This window comes from Aphis gossypii, chromosome 1 (genome assembly GCF_020184175.1).
Source record: "Aphis gossypii isolate Hap1 chromosome 1, ASM2018417v2, whole genome shotgun sequence".
NCBI lineage: Eukaryota > Metazoa > Arthropoda > Insecta > Hemiptera > Aphididae > Aphis > Aphis gossypii.
In genome coordinates this window covers 2,266,820-2,293,388 of record NC_065530.1, presented here as the reverse complement: position 1 = coordinate 2,293,388, position 26,569 = coordinate 2,266,820, and the positions used below count along the sequence as shown (strand labels likewise).

Sequence of the window (26,569 nt, the reverse complement as noted above, 5' to 3'; positions counted from 1 at the left end):
TTGAATATATAAAAGTAATTGAGTATTGTATGTATAGACTAAATTAACCCGTATCCTAAGCTATGATCAATCTGAGACTGATGATCGATTATTATAATATAGCATTTTATTTATTTTTATATTTATGAGATGTGAATCACTAAGAAGGGTAATTAAAAATATACAATATTTAAAGTTGCAATAAAAAAAAAAAATAAATAATGAAATAACGTTGTATAATATACTTATTTATTTATTAATTTTTTTTTTGTAACTGATTTTGCGTTGTGCGAAAGTTGCTTCTAGCAACCGATCCGTAGTATAATTTCGTTGCTACAGTAACACATTAAAACATTTTTTTTGATTTAATCATAAGTTTTAATTGATCTTATTTTTTTAATCATGTAATACATGTTGCTATAAAACAAAATAAAAATTAATAAAAAAATAATAATTACATTTTTTTAATAAGTTTTATTATTTTGCTATAATTTATTTTACTTATTTGAGTTTTGATGATTATCTTTAATATTGTATATATTTTTATTTAATTCTTAACAATAAACATCTAACGCTTTTGCAAAATTCTACAAAGTTTTTCAATCTGCCGTGATTTCTTGTCATTTTCATACATGATATATTTATACTAGGATAGTAGAGTTCACTTCTTTCTGTGTATTTTTAGGAGCTTTTTGTTTGGGTTCTTAACCAATACATTATGAATAATGATTTTATCAGCATACAAACACAACCGAGCTGGGCTAGTCTAATCCACAAATGTTTCTTTAAGATATTTTCAAACAATTCATTTGCTTTACAGTTTTTCTAGGTCTGTGTATTATTTTTTAAATACACTTTAAATGTATATGTGATATTGGTGACTTGAAGTATCTGGTGTAGTGAATTATTAAATCCAAAAGAAGTGATGTGAATAGATGTGGAAACAACTTTATAATTTTGTAATTTATATCATTTATTTTATTTATCTTACACTTATATGTAAATATTGTTTGATATTTTATATTCTATACATATAAAAAATCAACAGCCATTTATATTTATTAATTTAAATAACACATTTTGTTTTAAAGAGTTTTTTCGTTACATTCTTCAATCGTTTTGCTAAGTTAGAGTTTTAAGTATATGGATATAATATATTGTATTTTATTTAAGGTACTGCTCCTGATAAGGTTTTTAAAATTAAAATTTGACCATTTTGTGGGGATTTCGACTATAATCTTATTTTATTTTTTATAACCGTTCACAAAAACTCGTATATATACAACATACGTAAGCCTACCGTGATTACATCGTCAACATCGGCTAAGGTTTTTTTCACTTTGTTCGAAACGTAATAAGTAGTAATAACTACAGCAGCGGGTGATGTGAAAATTGTATATCCCGGAACTCGGGTGTATACAGATTGGTAAGGCGCATGTCAATAATTAAGCTCCACAGACACACACATGGGCACAGAGTATAAATTATTATATAATAATATTATTAAGCGTGTGTACAGACGTACAGTGTGGAATTGAACACGTGTTCAATGCAAGTAATTGCGTTACACTGAATCGAGTATACATATATATATATTATATATTTATACAGAACCTCAAGTCTCGACCCCTGCACGCGCGACACAATCGACAATTTATTTAGCAGCTTCCTCCGTGTGTGTGTGTACATTTCGAAAACAAATTGATGCCGAGCGGTGGACATGTGGCGACGACGGAACCGTTGCGAACATCAAGGGACATTAATAAAAATGTATAACTATACTCGTATACGGGCGCGATCGTAATAAGATTTCGCAAATCAAATTCGCAGGCAACGACACTGCTCTGGTGCTGACGCAGTGGAGTGAAGTAAAAAGGATGTTTTGGGGATCGGTTAATCGGGTTAAACGCCATCCCGACGTTATATAACACGATGCACACGGTGTATATATACATATATAGACTTGTAATATTTTCATCGTCGAGTTTTCGGTCGAAAGCCCATTGGCGTGTGTTCGTATTATCCAAAATAATGTATTGTATGTGTGCGTGTGTGTGTGTAAATTAAGCGACGGTGGCTGCAGACGAACAGTCCGGAACGGATGAGCCCGCCGTTACCCCGACCTAAATGGTGGGGTGTTTGACGGTTTTTATACTGCGAATAAAAATACACATAATATTATTGTAATAATCTGACGATTTGTCCGCGAACATTATTTTAACATGTATGTACAGGGTAATTCAACAAGCATGCTTACCACAGTGCCACACCCATATTTTCATTTGGTGATGACTTAATACTAATTCTAATATTTGGATTTTAAAAAATATACTTGAAACTTTTTAAATGTTCTTTGTTCTACTTTACTAGATTATATATTTTTAAAAAAAAAAACATGCTACACACAACATATTATTATAAGGATGACTTGAAATGATATTAAGATAGAACTGCAGTGTTTAGTTGGCTTGAAATCTCGTCCTGTGTTGAATTGTTTTCGAATTACCAAGTTTTTAATATGAGCTGTTAATCCTGTAATTTATACGTCAAATCACACATATTAAATATTATATATACTTTGGAATGAACAAAAAAAAATTTGGACAAATCTTATCGTAATTCGTGTAAGTTGTCCAGCTGTTTAGAGTTCTGGATAAATTATAGCTGTATCATGATATATTTAAAACAAAAATAAATGTCATTATTGCCTATTTTGTTTTTTTTCAAGAACCTGAGCAACGCTATTTATATACAAATAACGTTTGATCTGTAGTAAACGCCGTTTTGGAAACCGGTCGGATTCTGTAAAAGCTGTGGCCATAACCATACAATATCTATTTTATATTATGTAGTCGTTGTATAATATTATTTTTTGTAGGCCCAGAATTGCTTTTTTACGTGGTGTAATACAATAATCGAATAAATTGAGTCCTAGCCAGTTGTACATTATTAAAAAACGATAAATTATTACACTGTATTGTTCTACAATAATGTCGTGTATATCTATATTACAATAGCAGCTGTGCGCCGTCGGTCTGAGTCAAAGAAAACGTATAAAAAGTAAATTATATTCGTGGGCGATGGAGAAGACACACCTTAAAGATTTAAAACAAATATCGTGTACATAAATCCTGTATACGATGAACTTTATTAACACTGATCGTTTTTACTATTTATATAATTGGTATTTTATAGGCAAAACACGGGTTTTACTGACTGAACGAAAATGGCTACGAAGTATACAGTCAACTGAAATTTCGAAGGGATTAGAAAAAAAACAAACGAGTTTTAAGTCTTTAGCCATTAGGCTACAAAAACAAAATCAATAAAAATCTAACCACCTAAATAAAATTCAATACATTATAACATTATATTTTTGTTTAAAAATAAGTATAAATTTACAAGACCTGTCCACGTTTCGACGTTTAAATTCTTTAAATTCATAAAAAACATACAATATTCAGTCTTATATACTATAAGACTATATTCTTATAAGTAAAAATAAAAACATGAAATTTTCCGGACCACATTTGCCACTTTGACCCCATAGAAAATAATACTACATTGTATTGTAATGACGCGCGATTTGCAGGCCTACAAGAGGTCACTTGAAAGAACGAAAACCACGCGAATATTATACAGCCGACGTCGTCGTTGTCGTAAACATGGCCGTTGTTGAGGGGTCAAATCAGGTCAGTATTGTCTCACCTATTGGCATAAATCACGACGTACTTTCCATTCTACGGTTGCATATTTCTAAGTCATTTATCATTTGTGTTTTTTTTTTATTATTATTATTTCTGATCAAATGCCAATACAAGTCTCGGCGGGCTGTATATCACAGCGCATATTATTATTATTATAAAATGTGTCGTATATCACGCGTTCATATATATATTATGGGAAATCTTGCAGTGTGCATTTAATAGGGCTATATTTGAATACTGAACGAGTAATGGTGATAACTATACTGTGTTTTATAGCATCAGGTATACGATCGTTTTTTCTCTACAGTCGTATCAGTTATAGTTGCAAGATACTGCCCATCAGAGGACTTGTGAGTTATTATTTTGTTTGTGACGAACATCGGATATAATATGATACAACAATCCATGCATGTATTGTATCACAGCTGTATTTAACTCTAAATCTAAATTCTATAACTGGTTATACAATATTTTCAAATATGACTTGACTCATTTTACCAAATTATATCTATTTGAAATTTAGATAAAGTGAGTACTATGTGAATTATCGACGTACCTAAGAACAAATTTCTATCAGGGAGTTGGCTATATTTTAAAACAATATCATACATAAGTATTCTACCACCATTTTGCTAATCACAATTTTTCAATATTTTTAGACGGTTTGTACTTATATAACTCTTAATGAGCTAATATAATACGTCGATTTAGGTATTCGTATGATAGTATAGTATAATATTATAATCAATATTCAATTTAATTTAATTTAATTATAGTAATTGATCGATCTTACATCGTTTAAGTCCATAGTCAAATATTAATTCGTCTCATACAAAAATGTAATACAAGAAGAAAGTGATTGCTCGCACGCTGTTGGAGAATTTATTGAAAGTTTAGCTCCTTGTAATAACATTTAGAAAATATTTTTCAAATCTCAAAATTATTTATTTTTAATGGAGACAAACTTGAAGATGTCTTATCCTTGTCGAGTGCACACACATAAATATATTTTATTTTGTTAGGTATTAAAAAAGTAGCACGCGTATATTATGATTAAGGCTAGAGGAAACGTTTGGGACAGGAAGTTTACCGCCAAAATTTGCTAGTCTCATATCGGAGACGATACTTACACAAAAGAAACCCGTTTTTATCTACCACGTAAAAAATTTATTTATTATTATAGGTATGTAGCCATTAAGTGATTTTAGAGCGGTAGAAGACTTATTTATATGGCAAACAAATCAAAACTGCGTGTTCGAGGACATGTCATAGTGCGCGTTTTCAAAAATATGCACACCTTATAATTTATACATATTAGGTTTAATGTATATACATAAGTACATAATAATAATCATATTCGTGCAGTATACCCGTTAAAACGAGTTGTCAAAAAACGTTGTTTATAAAACGTCGGCCCGCAGCTGTGAACCGGTGACTGCAGTTATAGACGTCCATAAACGCATAAAATGTTTGCAAAGTGATTTTTTTTTTTAATATTTTATTTGTTAGCCGATGACCGTGTTCGGAAACTAAATATACTTAATTCTATTTTATAGTAGTAGAAGTTTTCGGTAAAAAATCAAATTGTTTTTTATTTATTATTTTTTAAATGTCAAATTTTTCTTTCTTTCGAGTTTCAAGTTTATTTATTGTATGCAAATCAAGATTTTCATTATTTTCATACTACGTATATAATATACGCATGATGCTATATTATTCAAAATATGATACTTATTTTAATACGCGTACGAGGACACGAAAAAATTACGAATACTCTTAAGCGCATTTCTTGTCACGATTAAATCCTTTCGTCGGTGATTTTTTTTTCCTGGTACCTATCATTGTGAAGAAAATATTGTGAAGCAACCGCAATCATGTTTACTGCTGGTTTTTTTTCAAATTTATAAAAATATTCTGGTTTTTAGAATTTTAGGAGATTTTCCGTACAACTTTTCCAGACTTGTTTGAAAGATACCATATGATCAGTGCAAAATCATAACAGGTGTCATCGACGTTAACAATGATTAGTGCATTTTCCAATTCACTATATTATAATATGTGTACAAAGTTTTTTGTTTGTATTATGCTATATAATATTATATGCAGTCGGTCGATCGGCCATCTGCGCGTTTCACATTGTCGTATTATTATTCACTGGTGTACGCATACGCGTTATTATAATATTTTACGGGGCTAGCTGGACATATTGGATCGAAAAACGACGACAACGACGAGTTGCGTTTCAATATCGGTAATGATTGCAGCGCACTCGTCGCGTCCATTTGCCGATATTAAAAAGCCGCGGAAACAATGGGACCGGTGCTGTGATGCCTGCGCGACATGTGCGACGGATATATTATATATTATTATGTATATATAAATATACACGAGCGTACAGTACTGTACATATCGTGCGCATGGCGTTTTATTTCGAGGGTGAGGCCAATTCAGAAAAAAAAATCATCTCGACGAAACAATATATAAAAGGATTGACAACATAATATATTATTATACGCGTATGTAATATTATTGTCTGCGCAAATTCATAACGGTGGCGACGCAGTGACGGGTAAACGTTAAAAAGGCTTAATCCGTCCCGAGTACCTACCTATGTACACGAGGTATAATAAATAACATTTTCTGTTATAATATAAATATAATGCGACGATTTTGTATAACACTCGTGTAGTACCGATTGTGCGCATTTAATATAATATAGGTATTAATCGCTTTTGAAAACACTAAGCGCCGCAGTCAAGGGGGATTTGGGTGTGTACCCTTAAAATTTGGGGATGAACTCTTTTCCCCCAAAAATGTCTTTTCTCATTTTCACTCACGTTTACTGTTAGACTAAATAGTTTTCTCGTTTTCACAAAAATTATTGCATTATTTTTATTTGTTTGATATTAAAAAAATAAAAAGTGTTTTTTATGATCCAGTGTGAATTGGCACGCAATCAGTATGATTATGTTATTTGAGTCACAATAGGCTATCCATTTTTTTCACTATTTCTAAGGTACGATCGTTTTTTAATAGTGTTTGCTATATTAAGATGTGCCAATTCGGGGAGATTCCATTGTATAAATATTAACATTCCTAGTTTATTTAGATGGATATATATTATATAACTGTTTATTTAATTCGAGAATTTATTTGTTTAACGTCATATGGTAATATGATATAATAAATACAATAAATCAATAGTATAACTTCAGAATAAATAATTATCAAATAAATTATAATGGATGATGGATCGATATTCGCTATATGTGTAAGAATTATATATATTCACATAAGCATAAACATGCCAGAATAAAACGCATTGAATAAAGTGTTAAAAGTTATCATATCTAAATAATTAAGTTTAGTTACAGTATTATTATAAAAAATGTACAGTAGTAACTTACCTACTTAAATCATCAATTACACTAATTTTACAATTTATTTACTTACAGTATATAGATACTACATAATATAGCTATAAGTATTTTGTAGTTCACTTTCAGAATTTACAGAACCATTTACGCCATAAAATAAATGGACTATAACAATTAACAATTTAAACATCGTCAAAAAGTTTATATTTTCCTAGCTTCTCCTATAAACTCCATTTATAATTTAAATTCGATGTAACTGATCATAAATATTTCATGTTATCTTTAGGAAACACACTACAATATAAAACGCAAACATCAAATAGGTTCCTTTTTGGAATCTAATTATATTTAATATTTGGTACAAGAACTACAGTAATTTGATAACATATTTTGCTACATCGTGGCACTATAAATTGGTTTCTTTGTTAAAATATTGTGATATTATATGATGATTAAAGTTAAGTAATTGCATTATTTTTTTTTTTTTTTGTTTAATTATTGCGCTCTAGGAGAGGTACTTTGCCTGATTAAGTAATCGTATAGCAATAACGTATCTGCACGTGAACTCATTTTTTACTATCTGCCTGAATCATCTAGGTATACATGAATATGTTTTAAACTATGTTTCAGATCTGTCCGATAGGTAGAATGTAAAGGTATAAGTGTATATAACTTGTATCACGCATTATCACTGTACGTAAATTTAATGATTATGTATTTATGTGCATTATTATGAAGACCCCTCAAGGCGATGTTCATTGACCGCTAGGCGCAAGGTAATAATAATAGTATCACAGATACTTTAATCTTTCGATACTATACACTGGTCCTTCGGCGTTGTCAGTCAACGAATTCGCATATGATTACATCACAGCATGTGGTTGCTGATTTTAAACATATTCAAATTAAGTATAGTTAGTTCTAATATTGCGTACCTAATATTGTCTCTATTACTATTAAGATCTTACTAGAGAAGAACTACAGAAATAAAATCGTTTACTGACATCATTTGATTTTTCTCGTCAGATATATTTTTTAGTTCAACATAAATCCAAAAGTTATCAGATATTTTTAATACCACCTGCTGTTAAGAATATGTATTATATATTATAGTTTTGCAATCAAATCGGAGGATCAAAAAATAAAATATAAAATAGCAATAAATCATTGCAATATTTCGACGAAATAATTAAACCATAATAATATTATATCGTTATCGTCTGGGGGTAGATGATATTTAAATAATTTAATAATATGTCGAGTGCGCGTGAACAATGTAAAATATGTATATGTTATAATATATTATGTACATAATATCACATGAGTACTTACTGTCTGTTCAGCGGCATTGTCGGACTTCAAAAGTCGATATTAAAATTTTTCGACAATTATAAACGGAAGTCATATAATACCACGTGCCGTATATTATACGCATATAGTCTCTCCCGGTACAGCGTTTCCCGTGAGTCAGACAGCAAATATTTGGTGTATGCTCTGCGCGGGGGCGGATTGATGGGCATATTGGCTTACGAGACATTTATTGGGTGGAACGTATTAAGTCCTGGTGCGCGCGCGATGGGGTCGGTCACCCTTTTATTGCAAATTCTTAACCACCTTCTACCACCCGGCCTCTCATTGCCGACAATCCCCCGCTGCACCCGATGGCCGACCACGGGACAGATGAAAAAGCTGTATACACATATATATATTTATAATATAAAATGCAATATAGCCGTTTCCCGGGCGAAATGTCACGTGGGAATAAAGTCAAAATTCGTGTTTCTCGCGCGCAGGGGACGCTCGCACTTATACATATATATATTATGTATATTATTGTGTATAGTAAAAGCCGGGCCCTCGTCGATTATCGTAAGGCCAAAACAAACTCCGTAATCACACGCAACGAAACAAGAAAATTTGTAAAAGCCACACTACCGTAACACACGTGCCAAATTAATATTTTAATATTTTATACGCGCATGTTTAATAATGTTGTTGTTGCTGATAAGGACACAAAATATCCATATAATAGTATTGTTTTAAAAATCGAAAAAAGTCGTAAAATGTCTTAAAACCAGCCTTGAGTAGCTTATAAGAGTAATTTAGTTGGAGAAATTGAAAATAACTCTTTCGACGTACCTTCAATTCAAATCAAAGAATAAAAATATTATTATCAAATTTTATTACAATAACCGTAGGTATTCCACAGTAAAAAAAAAAAAATGTTAAGTGCGTAATAAAATTGCTACGTACACCTCACTAAATATAACGTTGCTAAGAATTATACTATATATTTTTATGAAAATTATCCATTCTATTTATAGATAATCTACTAGTAAATACAATAAAACAGTACTTTAATAAAATAATATTTAAAAAAAAAAAGTGCAAATGGAAATGCATTTTTTTTCGTTGAATCATATTTTAAGTCTTAAAATAACACATCAAAAATGTCAGGAGACCAGTTTTTTCGGGGAGAATATTTTCAACGCGTTACGAATTTATATTTTTTATTACCATAAATATATTTATTACACTCTGCAGTTATTATTTGCACAACGTTAATTAGTTTGAAACACTATTATAATATAATAAATGTCCACACGTCTCTATACATTAAGCAGTGTATAGTATATAATATGTATTCCTATATAAAATCTGCAAACACGATAATATTTCGACTGCGAAAGAGTGTTTTTTTTTAACGGCGGAACAAATACATTAAAAAAAACTCGTTCGCGTACTTCCGTTTTAGGGTTTTAATAACACTCCTAAAATAGCATAAATATACATAAAGATTAAAGACACACACACGTTAGTATTGAATAATTGTAGCGTGCAGTTAATGTAATCATTTAATATATTCAAAACATAGGAGTATATACATATATTTATATTTATTTATATAAATATATCTACTATGATAATTTTCGTATAACACACATCATAAATATATATTTTAACTCACATTGACGTGAATTCAACGCCGAGAGTTAATATCCAATATTATAGTATGCCATTTTTAGATATACCTAAAATAAAATTATAGTCGAGTGATAGTAGATTAAAAAATCAATTTGAGATAATTAACTTCAATTTATCAAAATTAAGCAAACAATTTTCTTAATATAATGAAATACAATTTTAAAAATTGTATTAAATACATGTATGTAAATCATGCTAAAAATAAAGTTTAATAAAACTGTATATAAAATTAAGGCACAGTTAGGTTATTCTTAAACATAGTATTTGACGTCTCGGCTATTAAGTCCTGAATTTTCTAATATTATTGTCTTAATAGAAGTATCCACGCCTCCGATAGATTCTAAATATTGCTTTACAGTTTATAATAATGAAATTGCATGGTTTGCAGTCATAGTATTTTTCTTTTGAAACTCATAATAGTTTTCTAGACTATTTTGAATTACTACTATTTGATATAATTTTATACCCAGATTTTCGTCATAATAATAATACCTTTTTGATTTATTTCAACCACAAAATAATTACAAAATGTTCACATAAGTAATTAGTATATACATTGTTGCAAATTGTAATCATCGGTTAACAGTCAAATAACTGCAACGATATTATTAGCTGAATCATACGTTTTTGTACGATCTGTGATCAAGTCGAGCATCTTTATTTTTTAATCATAATATATTTCCATTACACCGAAAATTTAAACACCTAGAAATAATTTAATTTAACTTGATTACTCATTTTCGAGTTAAAAGATGTCAACTTAACCTTACCTCTCGATTCGTGACTTGAATGTATACGTTAAAACATATACAACTATAAACAAACTATAGTATATTAAAAATACTTACCTATGCTTAGTAATTTCAGCTACAAGCTTACTGCACTTAAACCTCGTTGCAATGAAAAAATTACATCATGAATGGGTACTAAAACCATTGATTATACATAAACAATGCTAATACTTATTATAGATTGTAAATATTAATATATACACTTATTATACATATTACATGTATAATAATGATGATGATAATAATAATAATTAATAATAATAATATATTGTGCACCAAAAAGTAGTAAACAAAAACAACTCGTGCATATAAAATTTTTGGGACGACCTTATATGATTATTATATAAGAGCACTAGAGCACACCTGCGACATGATATAAATACGATTTTCTCCTGGGGCGTGGGAGACCACCTAGTCAGAATCTCGCGCGCAATATTAATATATAGGTACTTCTACCTACGACGCGTCGTACAAAAAAACATAATAATAATAATACGAGTAGTATTTAATATTAATTTAAGAAGAATCTTTGAAACCCGTTGAGCATCGCCGTCCACTATCGCTATATGACTGTTCATTATACGTTGCAAGATATTAAAATATATTATCAAGCGTGCAAGTAAAGTGGAGCATAGTTACAACTCGAAAAAGTATCGATTATCGATCCGAATTCATCTGAAATTCAATTAGAAATTAAATTACACTTTCTTTAATACGAGTAGCCGAGTAATAACAGTTTTAGTTTTGTATGCTAAAGGCCCTCCAAACATTCTCTTTAGATCCTTCATGCATATTGCATAATATTACAAAATCCATGGAAAAAAAATCAAAATATGATCTATTCATAATAATTCCTCTCCCCTCCATCATACATAAGCAACTGTAGTCTGTCACTGTTCAACGTTAAAGTCCTAGTCATTAATTTAATCATAAATGGAGGAATGAACCTTTCCTCCGATTTTTACCTAAACTTGTAAACCTTAGTCATTTATTAATTTTTTAAATTCTGTATCTTACCGTGATTTGAAATTATTTTTTTTGAAGAATACACTTTTACAATATTATTGCACAATTATTAAGTTTTATTTTTAAGACATTTTTTTTATATGTATAATTTCATAAGAAGGAAACACATCCATTAATAGAACACAGCGTGATTAGAAATAAACTGTATAATGTATTAAACGTAGTAATTCAACAATTTACAGCTCAAGTAGTGCATTATTTTTTTTTTTTTTTTTTTGTAATAAATGAATAAGAATAATAAAGGATTTGAGTATAATAATTATTTTGAGTGAAATCTAGAGTAGTAAGCTAATTTTCATACTGTTTCGATTTTTAAAATCGTTGTGTAGAGTGTCGTCGGACATGTATACCTACCAGTGTGTAAAAGTGATAAAATGAAAGGTTATTGAGAAAATTTTAAATTGACTCAAATGCTTATTAACAAGTTTAACATTTTTTTATTTCTAGTACGTTTTTGTAGCTCGTTTAATAATTGTGGATAATATTTGTTGGATCGTGGACACAATTATTTTTATGGTTATTCGCCGGATGCGTAGAGGTTTGATCGTTAGCTTGGTATCAAACTGCAGCAGCGGTCGTTCATGCACTTTATCCCTTGGCGCCGGACTGCAGACTCGCCACCGCCGACGGCAATATAATAATTTAATATTAAACATCGCATGATCGTCAGGCGGCGAAGAGGGAGGTATAATATACCAACATGACTGTATATAATATTATACAAGTCGTACCTAATTACTCGATTTTTTCATTCGGACCGGTCGGAATAATATTTATAATGTACGGCAATTGCATTAAGTTTTTATAAGCACAGTGTATTACTCGAAAAACGCGTTATAATATATTAGTTTTTTTTTTCCGCCATCATTTGATACCAAGTCCACACTCCACTACTCACTCGTGCACAGCTATGCACGTTTGCGCAGCAATTTCGGTACGGCTTTGAACAAGAACGGACAATAATAATTGCGAAGAGGCGAATCTAACAATTTTTTTTCTACAAACATTATCATAATATTATGTTATGATGTGGTCAGCGAAATTGTATTTATATTCATTATTGTTCGTATTCACACACATATCGTGACAGAGAGTCGTTTATTTTTTTATTTCCCGCAGACGTGCAATTGAATGCATAATATATTATAATATAAAGTTATGATTGTAAAAAGGAAAAAAATATTTATTTAATTCGTTATTAACAGCGATGAGAAGTTGATGTGTTTGCACATCCTTTTTATTTTTTATTAATTAGGTATAATATATAACTATGGAATATTAAAATAATGTATCAAATGTATTGCATATGATAATAAACTGTAAATCAATAATTAAAAATTAAATTTTGTATGATTTACACAAGGAAGATTGACGGAATGTATGAGTATAATATGCGATTGGATTGTAAGACCTACTTTCTTATGTTTATTATATTTTATAAATATGAAGTTAAAGTTTTTTATTATATTAATAAATAAAATATATTTTACACATATCCTGGAAGTCACTAGGTAAATCTATAATTATTATAAGCAATATGTTAAAAAATGGCTAGAAATCCATTAATTTTATTTTGTTTTTTAAAAAGTTCAGATATGTACCGATATGAAACCTTACATGAAAACAATATAATATATACTACTTCATCGGAAAATCAATTCAAGAAATCTTATTTTATTCTATTATTAAAATATCACTGTATGCTACAAATGTTTGAAGTTACTCGTATGTTGTGTATACCGTATACGTAATAAATGATAATATTATTGACAATATACATTGGTTTCCGTTTAGATATAGATATTTAAAGGTAAGCTGGATTGGTTCCTATTAAAACTTGAGATGTGCTCCCCAATCCAAACAATATAATTTGAATTTTTATTTAAATTTTATGGAAAAACTAACAATCTGATGGATTTTTCTTTACAAGGGCTTATATAAACTGAATCTGTAAACTCAAACTCGTCCAACACTTTACCACTATGATACTAACTAGTTTAGTTTTGGATTAGGCTGAAAAAAATACAGGAACATAAAAATGTATAATTTAAATAATATTAAAAAAAAAAAAAATGTATAAATATAGCACTTTTCAATTATTTTAAACAACTTTTGAATATAATAAAAACTAGACACGTAAAAAAAGTTACTCACAGAGACAACATACTAAATTACTGACTTTTAAACTATTTTTCTTTTTACAATAAACTACACATTTAAAAATATATATTTGATAATCTAGTATATACTTAATTATAAAAATCTATAAATATTCAAGTAATTACTGTATCTATTTATAAATGAATTTGTTTTTGGATATATTTTATTAGTTATACCTAGCTGAATATACTATTAATAACAATAAATAAATTATTTTATATATATTATATTTTAATCAAATTAATAATAATAATAATACGTTTATACTATTTAAGTATTACTAGTATAATATATTATATTATGAGTATATTAAACTTATATAATGTAATTATACAAAATTTAATTTTTAAATAAATTTAAATACCATATTTTAAAATTCTTGAGATATTCTGTAATACGAAAAGAGTGTCATATTAAGATAGAAGCTTTTATTTTTAAATTAGAAACATTTTTTTTCTACAGCATATTATTTGACGAAAAATGTTAACGTATCAAAATCAAAATTTAAAAGTATAATATATGAGTTATTTAGTAATTTTCTGTATTAAGAATAGTATAGGTACATGTTAATTCCATCTTTTTTACGTTTTTTTTTTTTAATTATATTTAAGTACTATTATTTTTAGTATAAACATTAATATAACTGAAATACTACTAGTTCCAATTTTAAACTTGAGGTTGATACAAAAACATATTCAAAACACTTATCTACTTAATAATTTATGGTAAAAATCGGAGTTTTCGTTTGTGCAACATAAGTTTGTACCTGCTCAAGTAGTATGAAAAATCTCAAAAATTTTAAAGTATAGTTTTTGCTTGTACTTAAAACAATTTTAAATATTAGAATTTGCATACGTTTATTATTGATGGAACAAAAAATATGGGGGCCAGAATGTTTGGTGAATCACCCTGCTTAGATTTTCCGACAGTCGCTCGCGAGATCGTATCAGCAACCGTCCACCGGCGCAAATGAGTTTTCGAGGAAATTAAATTGGAAACGCTCCCTCGGGGGGGAGCGGGCGAGCGATCGTGCCCGCCGTACCAGCCGGTCGCGCAAAACAAACAACTGTCGAGTGTAGCGTAGTGCGTCGCCGCCTGCAGTGTATAATTTCGCGTCGGCCATCTGTCGGGGCGATCGCTGCAAACGCCGGACTTTGTGCGCCCCGCCCCGTCCCGGCAAAAGTGCGCGACAACCACAGCTCGGTTATCGACCCGTTCGAAGACTACGCCACCGCACGCTGTCCATAATATTATACTGTACGTCTTTTCGGATCTAGGACAATTGGTCAAAAACATTTCATCAAAAGAGCTAAATAATGGCAATTCAACAAAAACTATTCGTCAATAACACACATTAATTGTTCGAAATACCTACTTTTCACGTATAGTTTAAAATTATTAATAAAATATTATGTACTTGAATGAAGTTTTTATTTATTGAACTAGAATTAATTAATTTTAAATTAAGTCATCGAACAAAAAATATTTTTAGTAACACGACTTTAATAATTAATGTACAATAGATATTAGATAGGTATGTCACTACTTATTTTCAACAATTATAACACAAATGTTTTTAATTTTATATTATACCAAACAGAATGTATGTCAAATTATGTAATTTTAATATCATTGTGACTATGTGCCACTCTACCTGGATACTCATAATATTAGAATATATGAGAACGATTGACTACTATAGCTAATGTCAATAATTTAACTCTAACACTTGTCCTGGAATTTCAATATAAATCAAAAAAAAGTATTATATTATTCGACCAACTCTATTTTTGGTGAATTATGGATTTTAATATTTTACTAATATACCTTTTTGTGAAGAATCTATTTTTATGAATAGTCGCTGTTGATAGATTGTCTGAGTACTTACCGTGCAATCATATAATATTATACACCAACAATAAAGTATTTTGATTTCGAAACCGTTTCTGTACAAAATCGTCAACCAACGCTTAGCTATATAGATAATATGTGTCTTTCAATTTAAGAATTGATAATAGCACTTCACTTTTAAGATAACTGTTAATGACATAACCATAGATTTATCACCATTCTATTGTTCAACCTTGATTTTTCAAGTTAACATTTTGAAAATGAATGATCTATTTTATTTTATTCAATCATGCAGCAAGGAAAACATTTTAAACAAAACAAAAATAAATGCATAATTTATTTATACAATACTTTTTTTACAAAATAATCGGGTTTTGATAAAAAAATTGAGTATTATAATATTATATATTATAGTAATTGATAAAAAAAATACGAATATATCATTGGGAATTTATATGAAAAAAATATTCTAAAAATAACTTGAAAATTATTATGAAAGATAATAAAAAACAAAACGCAAGCGTATTAAATCATATTATACTATTTTAATGATGATTAATATCACATCATTATAACACATAGGGACATATAAATATATAATATATTAAGAGATCCATTTAAAGTAAAATACTCATTATCTAAAAATTGTAAATGTTTTTGAAAATACGTTTTTTACATTATTCTAAATCGTATTACCTTCAATTTTAGTTTCAGTTGTTTGAATAATATGTTTACCATCCTATAGTGTTATTGTTTACCTTTACTTGCTTTGATGGTTGCAGGTCAATGTGTTCCAATATTGTGAGGATATCATGGCCTTATTTTAGAATTATAGATCATTGTACTAAATTATTTTGGGTTTTCATATCCTTGTTCATTTTCTATAGTGTGTGTGTTTTTATTGGATCTATAGTTGTTCGATTACGTTATTATTCTACTTAAACAAATTTAATTTAGTTTTGTTTATTTATCTCTTTTAGTAAATGCCGAAAATAATGAAAAAATAACCTTCATTCGTAAAATTACATCGTCAAAAAGAAAAATGAAAAAATGGAGCAACGTATAATTTTTATAGCTTCAGACCAATAAGTGGAAGATTTTAATTTATCTATTTTCCAATGTTCGATTACTCTATTGAATATAATGTGTATATATATATACATAATACATATATAATATAAATATATATATACATAATACATTTATAATATATATATGAGTATATTAACTTTTTTAAATAACATAGAAATAATATTTTTTGATTTTTTTAATTCAAAAGCCTTAAAATTAAAATTATTAATAAAAAATTGTATTCAATTCTGTATACTGAATATATTATATTAAATTGTAGAAGTTAATTTTTTTTATACTGATCCAGTAGCAAAATTTATTAATACAAATATTTTGACGTAATTTAAATTCTTTCTCTTTTAGCAATTTTCACTAATAAATAAGTAGGTTTAGGGCATTTGAATTGTTTTAAAATTTTAAGTGATTTTTAACTTTCTCACTTGTACGTTTATTAATATATTAGTATGATATTAATATATATTCAACACAAATAAAAATAGGCCATACATAATCAATTGACTATATTTCAAAATGTTTGTTCTAACTACCTTAATTAATAAATTGTATTATTGTCAAATTGTTACCCTGTTTATTATCAATATTTCGTTAAAATTGTCCACAACAAATCCTAATCAACTAGCAAATCATAATTTTTTGCGTCCTATTTTCGCCCTGCACTAGATAAAATAAATTTACTTAAAATAGTAATAATAACAAATATGATTGTTGCAGCATAGCAACAATGCACTGTTTATGAACGGAAACGAATATTTTTCAACGCCGGATTTCCCGTTATCGTCACGCCCAAGTTTTATTATTTCTAATTGACGCACGACAACGCGTGACTCTCCCTCGCGTTCACATCGCGATATTCTGAATTTTTCGAACTGACATTTGTGTATGACTTATGATATTCTATTGTCATACTATTATCTTTTAAAACGAAAACGACTATTTTAATACAGCCTGATTATTTTATTGCAAGTCAGGCAATATCTTATGTAAATATTTTAATACTTCTAAATTTACATTTTCCAAGGTTATACTTAATGGTTAGATATTAGAATATTAAATAAAGATATATGTACATGTATAGCATTAAACTTATTTACTTTTATTAGCTTAACAGAAAATAATGTAGGGACTTATCTATTATTCCTGAATACTAGGTATAGGTACTTATATTATTATATAAGCATATAAATAATAAATCACCATAATATTTTCCAGAACTTGAAACCAAAATAAAATTTGTCGTTTTTTATTTGAATTATGATGTTATAAACATTTTGTTTTTTTTCTGATGTCGGTTTAAAATAATGATAATAATTTATTTTGTTGAAAAATGTTTATTTACTTATTATTATTATTTTTTTTTTTTTTACTGTAATTACTATTTTGACAGAAAACATCAATTTTGTTTTATTATTTTTTTAATTCTATATAAATTGTCAATATCATGAGAAATTTAAAAAAGTTTAAATAATATTATTTATATTTCCCAAAAAGTCCTGACTACTGTACACGGATTTTTGACATTGTCTTAACATAAATACTTTTTTATATATTATATAATCTTTTTTTTTTTTATTTTAATAATTTTGGGGTAAGTAATATCATTAAATCATATTTTCGTCAGCCTTACAAGTGTAAATATTTAATTCAAAATAATGATCACACGGCGTCGTGGTTAGGCAATTTAGGTACATAATTGACGTAAAGACATATTTTGTGGAGATTCTGTGCACTCATTTTAATAATAGAATAATGCGATGGATAATAATAAATAATGAGAATATATGTTTTTACTTTTTTTTCTAGATAAAACTTATTTATGATTCATACATAATATCATAATTATTAATATGATAAAACATAATGATAAATGGCTTGATTGTCATAAGTGAAGAAACAGCATTCATGAATAGCACGTCCTATTATAGATATAATATTTATTATTAATTTTTTTTTCAGTATGATTTTTACTTATTTGAAAGTTTAAATATTTTTTACACTTATTATATCATACATTTTTAAATAAGAAGCTTAAATTAAAATAAAATGTGTTATGTTAAATTCGTTAGCAATTATTAGTGAGATATAACAAAAAAAAAAAATTAATTTATTGAATTGCATTATGTTCAATGATCTCTTTTTATCTCACGTAGTATTAAAAATATAATACAGTTATCGATTCAATTAGCTATATAAAGAGCATAATAACTAAAACAAAAATTACATTATTTATACACAGTACACACATCCATATATATATAAATATAATATTATACATAAACCTATAATAATACTGTTGTGGATACCAAATGGTCTTTAAAAACCAATCGATAAAATACGTAGGAACCCGCAGAGTGTGCATGAAACTGGAACCGATATAATACATAATAATATAAACCAATGTTATATAATAATATATTAAATTGTACATCAGTGACGGTGACGGCGCGACGACCGTCTAAGGTAAACAGAGTGGGTCGGTAATTACTATTACTTTGAAAATCCGATCCCACTGATCCGTAACACGGCGTATACCTCCATCTGTAATTCATATGTATAATATAATAATATATAAATTGTATACAGAAGAGTATAATAACCTTGTCGACATTTTGCAACTATTAAAAATATGAGTTACTACTTATTTATGACGTCTGCAGAATACTAAGTAAATACATTAATAAATACATATAACCACGCATATATTGGTGGAATGAGGGTTGTGATTTTTAGACCGAAATGGAAATGTTTTCAAGAACATTTTTTTTATACAAATTAAAATATCCACGTATTCATGATGTTTACAAAAATTAATATCAAATACTTTTATTAAAACGTTGAAATGATAAATTAATAATGGTTTTTTGATTATTAATAACAATTTTAAATGATGTTTCCTAATCGTTATTCATCACATTACAAATACTTTATATTATCCTTCAAACCAACTCATGTGGGACAATAATATTTAAATTTTATCCCATTTACTCTTACAAATACACACATACACCTAAACATAATATATTTTTCTTCAGTAATATTTGTTTTAAATAATAATAATATGTATTTAAAATATAACGCATATTATTGGAAAACAGCAATTCCCAAAACACGTGAAATGCACAACGGGTTTACCTGTTGTGGAACGAATTTTAAACACGCACATCGTTAGACAATGATCACGATAATAATAACAAAAGTTGTTTATTGTTATGTAATATATAAACAAAAATACACCACAGCCGTTTGCTGTAAACTCTACAAATCTGTTACTTAAACGTAGGTATCGTAATTATATACAAGACATAACTACCCAAGAAATTCGTAATATTATATATAAGTACTGTGTTTTTTTAGAACGCTTATTATATAATATATTAAAAAAATTAATAATAACATTACATATTGTGATATCCCTTACACAAAATAATAACGTGTATCTATAGCTGGTATTATAGGAGGTGTAATGTCAATGTTTTTCCCGATTGTGCCAACATTATAAGGTAAGGAGATTTTAACATTTCACTAGGGGAAAAGTTTAAAGATGGTCATTTTACTAATTGATTCTGATAAACGATAATATAATAAAATTAATAAGGTTATTAAATATTTTAAATTATTAATGTACAGAAACCTCCATCCCCAAGTTACAATCATTTGTTACAATAAGCTACTATACTTACTTAATGCATATAATAATTTTACAATTTATAATTAATATAGTTTTATTTTAATACAAATATAATGTACAGCAGCGTTATCTGTTATTATTCTATGTAAGTATTGAAATATGCGTACAGCAATAATTAAGAATTTCAAAACATTTTAAACTTCTGGTATACATATATAATAGTTTAAGTAGATAGAAGTATATGATTTGATTATTATGATTGATAACTAGCTTTGTACATTTTCAGAAAATTGCATTATTTTTAGTTAAAATCATCAAACATTTATTTTGAACTCTTTTACACTTTTAAGATTTTTCAATGCATCATATTCAGTACTACCTTATTGCAGGTAACGTAATATTATAAAAATATATTTTTGAATTAATATCACCTTGTTACTTTTTAATACGCATAGTATAATATATAAGTCAACTCTTGAATTGTGACAACGGCGCGGTGTATACAGTAAGTCAATAACTATCAATACTTTTAGAACTAACCCTTTCTCCCAACTGACCCATCAAAGAATTCTATGCAAGTTATTTGTTTAATACAACAGTCGTAGAACAGCCTCAAAAACGCACTGCACGTGGTATAAAATAAGTATTATAATTTGTTACCTGATAGATGTTTACCTACATTGTAGGTGTACGTTATATTATTATATTACTAAAAAAAAAAACAACTCCGCCTGCGTGACGTTTAATATCACTACGTAGTAATAATATATTATATAGGCACACCACGGTGTACAACTTTTTTGCAAATATATACGGAGTGCGTGCGTGGTATCGCGTTGAAAGCAACATAAGGTGTATGCACAACAATACAAGCAGGCGAGCTGCGATTTAATTCAAATACTCGAGCACATATGGCGGGAATACTGTACATAATATTATAATATATAAATTGTGTTTTTGCGATGTGCGTGGCAAAAACGTGCAAATAGTTGTGCAATCGTCTACCGTAAATAAATAGAACCTACTCGCGCAAATCGTCTCTCTATTCGTCATAATCAATACGCCGTAGTTTTATCCAAATTATTATATCGCCGGTAGGCACGATCGCCACCACAATATAATAATATAATATGCATATGTAAACGCGTGTGTGAAGGTAGGCGAAAAGAGAAATGATGATATAAATTTAAAATCGATTTCTACTCGACATCACTTCCTATCTTACTCTATTAACGGCGAGAGTATGCAACAATAATAAATCAAAAAGTTTTCAAATGATTTTCCCAACTCATTTTATTTATATTTTAATTATCTTAGAACACGATACATTCTAATTTTAATTCTTAAAATGTTTAATTACGCTTAAGGACATATTTTCAAATAATACTGTTATATTATTAAAAGAATTTCCTATATGGCAATAGCAACATCGTTTTTTCTAACAAAAAGCACCCTTTTTTACTGTTAATTATTTAACGGATGATCTTTTAGGAAATTATGAAATACTGAATGTTCATTTTAATCGGTAGTTTTTAAGTTATTATTAGTACGTATATGTAATAAACAATAGAGATAATATACTAATGATATTATAATCATAGCAATTAATACAAATATTTTAAAATTATATAAGTTGTACAAATGTTTGAGTTAGTAAGATAGTAAGTGCTAAATTAAGTACTACATCTATTTTATATTTTTGTAAAACTTAATTATGAAAAATATTGATAACAAATCTACTCGTTCGAATTTTGATTTAGATACTATAAAAATTATTAACTTGTCAGTTTATAGTAAAAATAAGGATATTCTCGTTTTAAAAACAGAAATCTATACATAAACAGCCTACAGAGCACTGAAATTATAATTACCTATAATATATTATTATATATATTATACGAGTATTATAATAATAATCTAAGTATTCATAAGTATGGCTTTTAAGTAAATACTTGAAAATTTAAAAACATCATAATTTGTATAAATAACCATTATTAAAAAAAGAAAGATGGTGAGCATCCTTTCTGACATGTCCATACAGTCGTACAGTTAATTAAAAACAGTATATAAGGTTCTGATACTAAAATTATTAATAATTGATAAAATCATCAACTATTACCTAATTAATGTAAGAAGGTAATAAATAATGGAATAATCTTATAAAATCAAATTTTTTTTTATTTTTTTAAATATCTCGAAAGAATAAGGTCGATTATTTTAAGTGCCGATTTTGTCATATCTTTAACCTTTTTTAAAAAAAATATAATAATTATAGTACACGGTACTTATAATATCGTCTGTGAAAACTGTTTTTACGTAATTGTTGTTGTTGTTGTTGTTGATGATGTTTTTTTCGCGTTGTCGTCTAGCGAAATTGCATTTAAAACGCTTCGCACCGTTTAAAGTACACCTACGACGACGTTTGCGCGTGTGTCGGCGAACACGAGATTTTCGCAAAACACCATTCGTGACGCGACCTCGCGCGGTGCGGTGGGACCGGCGACAGACGCTCGTGGGTTTTCGTGGACCACGTACGCGCGCGGCAACTCCGCGAGGCGTAAGTTTTTGTGTAATAACTGTCCGTCGACGGGTCGTCGTCGAGCATAATATAATACGTGCGTGAGTGTAGGTGTGCATGTAAACTTGTACGGCTCGCGAAATATATCGTCGCCGTTAGTATACCGTAATAATAAGGTCAGACGAGAATTGCGGCGTGTGTCATATACAAAATAATATTGTAATGTGCAAAACCCTCGCAAAACGTCGGCGACCAACGCGCGAAAAGAGCGTATATTGCGTTGTCAATATTACATTATTATGCGAACGTCGCCGTGTATATAATAATAATATATGTATCCAAAGTCTAGCTGGCAGCTGTTATGAATTATATGCGATCGACCGATAAATGACGACGGGAAATCGAAATCGCGAATAATATATTATATGGTCGGTATAGGTAGGTGTAGATACGCGTCGTCCTCCCGGCTACCGTTTAACGCAATTTTTTTTACGAGTCTTACATAGTTTTTTTATTTATTTATTTTTTTTTTTACAACCACACCACGAAGAGAAAACTTTTTACGACATGCGTAAAAAACGCGACCGTAATATACTATTAGATAAAACCAATCTATATTACCTATAATATTTTATTATATACGTGTGTAGTGTGTACCTACTGTACCTATATGTACCTATAGCTATAATAATATGTATAAAATATAATCTAGGCAATAATAATTAATAATAATATTGGATCAACTGCGTATATTTAAGAGGATACACGTTTTGACATATTGTGTTAATGTTAAAATAATATATATATATTAAACACGATGTAATTAATATTACTATAAATTATAATCGTTTGAGATCTGTATCTAAATGTAATAATATGTCAAATTACATGCGTGTACTTAATATTATGTATTTTATTTTTGCAGATACCGCCTACTTATGGACTAACTAAACCCGAAATTTCACAACTACTGATGCTAAAACCGTGGGAAGGCTTACCAAGATGTTGTAAAATTGTTTGTATACTGAGTAGTTCATACTAAGCATGATCACCCCCTTCCAATAAATTGTTTCCTTTAATAATGCATTTTTCAAACTATGATTTTTGGGATTATAAGTATACTTAAGGACCATAATTTCAATTATTTAGATATTTTGTACAATTTATGAATTATCCTGTTGTAAAACTAACTTTTTTTTCAAGCGAATATCAATATTTTTTCTATAAATTAATAAGCAGATGATGATTTTTTTAATTTTTATGTGTCAAATCAATATTTGTACTTATAGTAATTTGTAAAATATACCTGTATACACACTAAAGATAATAGTTCTTAAAAATAGCTTTTCAAAAATATAAAAAACATGTAATATTAGTTTTAGTATTTATTATTATATGGTCATTTTTAAATTATAAAAAAAATGATGGATTAATAATAATATTATTATAATGTTGAAATCATTAAACCCAATATTAATTATTATGAATCTATCATCCGTGATACACAAAGTTCAATAACTCAAAAACTATTCTTTTGAATTTCTATTTAATTAATTAAACATTTTCGAAAAGTCGTCTGATTTAACATTGGTGGAAAAAGAGGGTTATAGGTACTCATTAATGGATATAAATAATCTGTGTACTTATTTGAAAATATAGTTCTTAAGAACACTTAAAAATTCCAAAAATAATCAAACGAAATGGAAGTGATCAATGAGCATCATACTCGGTGAAACATCAGACTATAATTACTATTACAAGTTCGGCTGTATTACTATATTTGTTATTTTAATGATAATATTATGTACTTTAGCAATTCAGACTAAATACTACATATCTGCTATCGAACGTCAAGTACAAACTTCTACTTAGACCCAACAGCACAATATTACTATATTAAATAATTTTTAATAGATCAAACTAAAACAATGGAAAATAATATGTCTTGTGATCATGGTAAATTTTAGAGTTTTTCTTAAAGTATTATGGTGAAAAACTAAAAAAATTGTGCCATTTACCATGGAACACCTGTTTTCAATGAAGTGGATTTAGGTTTTTTGCTGTACAATTCTAAATGATTTCATTAATTTTGTTTTAATGTGTACGAGCATATATATTATTATTATTATAACAAACTCGAATACGCGATATAATGAATCTATGCTTAAATGTCGATAATTCATCGTTTTTATTCCTGTTTTGATTCTGTGATATGCATATGATGCGTAAATGTTAAAATACAATTTGCAATTTTAATTTCGAAGACCCGACAATCGAATACGAGGTTAATCGTATGCTTATTAGTTATTCCGTGACTATATTATAATTAAAAACTTTACACATGCTCCCACAGGTTTCTATATGACTATATGTATAAATATACACACCTATTACCTATATTACGAGTAGCTAATTTGCATATGATAAGTCTATAGTATAATAAAATACATCCAATAACCAAATTATTCACGTTCAAATTGATCACATCCAATTACAAAACGTCCATGATAATAATTATTAATTAATTACGAGGTGTTCAGGTGTTGGATATAAATATAGGTAACAAACTGCTATATTTAATATAACTGCATATCATGTGATTAATATTGTATTTTAATTTTTAACAGATTTTTTCAATCTTTCAGTATATTATATAATTTTGTTTTTCATTTTTGGTCTTATATTAGCGCCCCTCCTCACTGGTATCCACAGCAACCACTTTTTAGCCCACCAGTCATCCCTATTATCATTTTATCCCTTCAAACGTTGCTATGGACACGGATACCTCATAGAAGCTCCAAATAATAATCTAAACTTCACATTTATTATGAGTTGTGACAAAATACTGAACATCGACATAATACATTTTACCATCCAATCAATATTATTGTTTTAAATACTTTATCGTTTGCTAAAAAAAAACTTTAGTATATAAAATAAACATTTAGAAATCTTGTTAAAGTCTACATATACCTGTTCAGTTATTTACCTTATGTACTTACCAGTTACCCACCACTTAAACCATGTTTAAAAATATTGAACACCACTATTTAACTTTATATTTTACAAACATACAAAATGGCGTATTGTACACTTAGATTTTTAGGGTATATCACAATGATCTGACACACCTATTCTAATGTGATTTTAATGCAAAATTATCATTTATCTAAAATACACTGTGATGATCTATATTCTATATTATGATCGGAGGAATTCTTGCCCAAAATTTTTTCGTTAAAGGCGTGGTTTTTTGATTTCACATACTTCTTATCCGGTTTTTAATACTCAGATTATTATTATTCATAACCAGACATGTATATAGAGGGTAGTGGCGTAACACCCTTTGAAATGTTTTTCTTTATGTCTGCCTTCAGCAATATATTATAATATATGCATAGTTTATTCATTTATTGATATGGTATTGAATATATAATTTTATAAATTATAATGTTAAT

The 26,569-nt window shown here is 28.2% G+C and overlaps 2 long non-coding RNA genes across 2 annotated transcripts; one reads left to right on the top strand and one right to left on the bottom strand.

The window, feature by feature from the left end:
• Positions 1-1,032: 1,032 nt before the first annotated feature.
• Positions 1,033-8,537, bottom strand: LOC126549074 (uncharacterized). Its single transcript, XR_007603217.1, has 3 exons — positions 8,396-8,537; positions 2,237-2,511; positions 1,033-2,133 (listed from the first exon to the last, which is right to left on the bottom strand). It is a non-coding gene; the product is annotated as an uncharacterized LOC126549074 (long non-coding RNA).
• A 14,349-nt stretch (positions 8,538-22,886) lies between these two features.
• LOC126549527 (uncharacterized) lies at positions 22,887-24,483 on the top strand. Its single transcript, XR_007603643.1, has 2 exons — positions 22,887-23,549; positions 24,037-24,483. It is a non-coding gene; the product is annotated as an uncharacterized LOC126549527 (long non-coding RNA).
• The last annotated feature ends 2,086 nt before the right edge of the window (positions 24,484-26,569 follow it).